Below are 3,563 nucleotides of genomic sequence, written 5' to 3'. Positions count from 1 at the left end.
TTTCACCTGTGGAATGATGAAAACTTCAAATCAAAAAACAGTCAAAACCAAACCCCAGAAAACCACCACAATAAAAACCCCCACAGATAAAGCTATTAAAAAATAAGACTTTAATCAAAATTTACCAGACTGCTTCTAACTGCAGGGTTAGTGCCAATACTTCCTGAGCAGTGAAGAGAAAGCCATGGTTGCCACAGCTCTCACTACATAATAACTATCAGGAAATGCTGGCTTCTCAGTGGTGGTGACAGTAGGGTACCCACTGACTACAGGACAAAAACCCCATTAATATGGCCTCTCATTATACACACCAATCACTATTTCTGTTTCATGAGATCATAGATCTTTAATGTGTCATTCAGATCCCCTTTGGCTACAAAAATAAGAGGTAACCAGAGAGGGAAGGTAATGGCATGAGCTGCATGAGATCACCTAAGCTGCACTCACACCATGTTGCTTTTCAGATGAGCAGGATTCAGATCCCAGGCTGCTGCCAGGGCTTGGAATATCTCCAGCTGCAGCAAAATGATCCATAATAAATCATCCCTTGGGATAAATAATGAAATAACTGCCATAACTGACTCCTAGCACTACAGACAAAGTACAGTTGTAGAATGAACCCTGAAGTTTTTATTATAAATTAGTCATTCATTCTAGGAAAATTTTCTTCCTGCAGGATGTTGCCATCCTTAAGCTTTGGTAAGATTCTGTGGGGAATGATAGACAGGGAGGTATCCAATTGCTGATTAGCCGCACCAGTGTTCTTTATTCCACATAAGGTAAGAAAATGTTGTAAAAGCACCGTGTGGAATCTTGAGTGGCTATGGAACCTGGTTATGTTTGTAACGTATCTTGAAATCTGAGCTTAATATCTAGATTTCACAGATAACAGAGAAAGTCCAAAATTAAATGGGTTTTCTGAACACATGCATAAAGCTCACAGCTGAACAGAACTTGAAATTACTAATTCTCCCCACCAGATATTTAAAAAAAAAAAAAGTAGAGAGTTTTGAAACTTTTGTTACTACAATTCCTAAAATGAATGTTTTTTAAAACTGATCATTGCACCTGTAAAACAAAATATAGCTACTAAAATATTAGTTTATTATTTACAGTTTGTCCTTTGGATTTGTAATGAGAGCTTTTGTTAAAGATGCTCCTAGAAATTTAAGTGGTTATTCCAGTATGTAAATAAATCTAACCACAATTAAGAAACATGACTCCACAGATGAACCAACATAAAACTAATGTTGGAAAAGAATGTAAAAAAAATGGAGAGCAAGAAACTGCTGCAATTACTCTCCCACCTTTAGATTATTCATCACAAGGCAGCTACCAACTGACTTTTATGTTGAGTTAAGTAGTCACCCAGATTGTAGATTTTATTTTATTTGCCAAAAGCTATTACCTCAGGATTCAAATTCAAAACTGGTTTAAGAATTGGAAGTGTTCTTTGGAAACATCAGGCTGGGCTGTTCACTCCTGTGGTTACTGCAGTTTGATCAACAGGATGCCAGCTCCTGGCTTCTTGACTTGCACTAACAGGCAAAAATTCTGATAAGAATACTACAAAACAGCACAGCATCCAAACAACTTAGGGATATACATATTGATGTATTTTTAAATTTATTTCTTAGGCAAATTATGGACAGAAAATGCACAGCATATTCATGTGAATGAGCATCCAGAGGGCCCTTATTGAGTATATACAGGAATATATACAAAATATAATACATAAATATAAAATTTCTGGTAAACATTCAACAAGAGAAGAGATGGCTCAACTGCTCATCTTCTGCCAGTGGCTAACAACTGATCACAGTTTTATCTAAGTTACATTTTTACTGCTTAATTTTTTCTGTCAAAATTGAGTAACAAAGGCAGGTTAATTTGTGGCAATATACTTAGCTTTGACACTGATATATGAAAAACACTGAAGGAAGAAGGCAAAGCTTTCAATAAATCCAATATTTACAGAAATACTCAGAAGGTTTAATGATATTTTATTCCTTTTTCCATGGACTCCAAAACACCAAATAGAAACACTAAGGGTTTGTTCCATTTCCCTTCATACCTCAGCCTTTTTAATTACTTCTTCCAGTTTGCATCCATTGCAGTTTGTTAATTCCTTCCTGTTTACTCCTCGAGCACTTTTTCCTGTAGGAAATAGGGTGTAGGCAACAGGGAAAATACCATGTCCCTAATAATATGACTAAAATTCTGGTTATTGTGCCCTACATTGAACCTTCACTACCTATGCCAGCCTCAGTGAGTTTTGTTACAAGTGCGTTAAATGTTCCCATCCTTTTCTGTCCTTGACAATATGTACATAATGCTCTTTTATAGCACAAGAGAGTTCTAACTGAGTTAAGTTCTCACAACATCCTTCTTCCTCAGTTAAGGAAAAGAAAGGTTTGGATCTGATAATGGTAGCATTAGCCTAAAACATGCATGTGAATTAAGTGAACACACAACAAAGGAATAAGCCTTCATTTAACACAGTGGATGTCCCGTTCAATGCAAAGATGCAGTAGAGTCACTTCAGTGCTAAAGTTTACAGGTCCCTAAAACGAAAATACTTTCTTATTTTCAAAAAGCTCTAAATGTCTCATAATCAGGCATAATCTCTATATCACTACAATGCTCCTAGAATAAGGCTTATAGCTAGGGGAGGTGGCAAGCACAGTTATTACTGAAATGAGGAGATAACACATATCAATACCTTCTGAAATATCTGGAGAGTAGTCAGTGGTGGCTGCAGACACCTTAGTAGAGATCTGTATAGCTTGGAGTAAGTAATTTTGGAAAATGACACTCAGCTTTGTTGAAGAATTAATGAAATAATAAAAGGCATGGGCCTAAATGTATTGTGGCTATTAAATCTGATTATCACTATTAAGATGTAGTTTTTAATTATGTTAGCTGTTTATTTCTTAATGTCTTAGCAAAATAAAGCAAAACAAAACACAGCAGAAGAGTTTTATGAGATTTCCTTTTTTTAAAATCAAGGGCAGATTCTACCTTGCTTTGCACCATACAATATCATTTGCTCTGCTGCCAAATGTCTGCAGTTACCATTATTATGACTGGCATCAAGACAAACCCTTTAAGCTTTGAAGAAAGTAAATAAACAGAGTAACAGAAAATTTGGCACAAAATGGATTACTGACAAACCACAATAATTTCCTAGAAAAGCTCAAGCCTCTTAAACAAAAGAAAAACTGGTATCTCCTGAGGCCAGTGCCATCTCTCAATTTACACTCTGTTGTACTGGAAGAGACTCTAAGTACGCCAAAGAGATAAGTATTAAATCTACTGCTTGAAAACATTCCATCCTGTCATTCAAATAGGTTCATTAAGTAAATCTGACATATAGTACTGAAAACTCTTTACATGCTGCAAACACTTCTTTACAAATCAACAATAATAAAGAAATCCAACAATAATAAAGAAATGCAATAATAAAGAAATCAACAATAATAAAGAAATTTGGAAATTTCAGTGAGAAATTGAGATTTAATCTCATCCCAATTGAATTAATCACCTTAAATTAGCAATACAAA

Source organism: Vidua macroura, chromosome 11 (assembly GCF_024509145.1).
Source record: "Vidua macroura isolate BioBank_ID:100142 chromosome 11, ASM2450914v1, whole genome shotgun sequence".
Classification (NCBI taxonomy): Eukaryota; Metazoa; Chordata; class Aves; order Passeriformes; family Viduidae; genus Vidua; species Vidua macroura.
Note: the sequence above shows the minus strand (reverse complement) of the source record.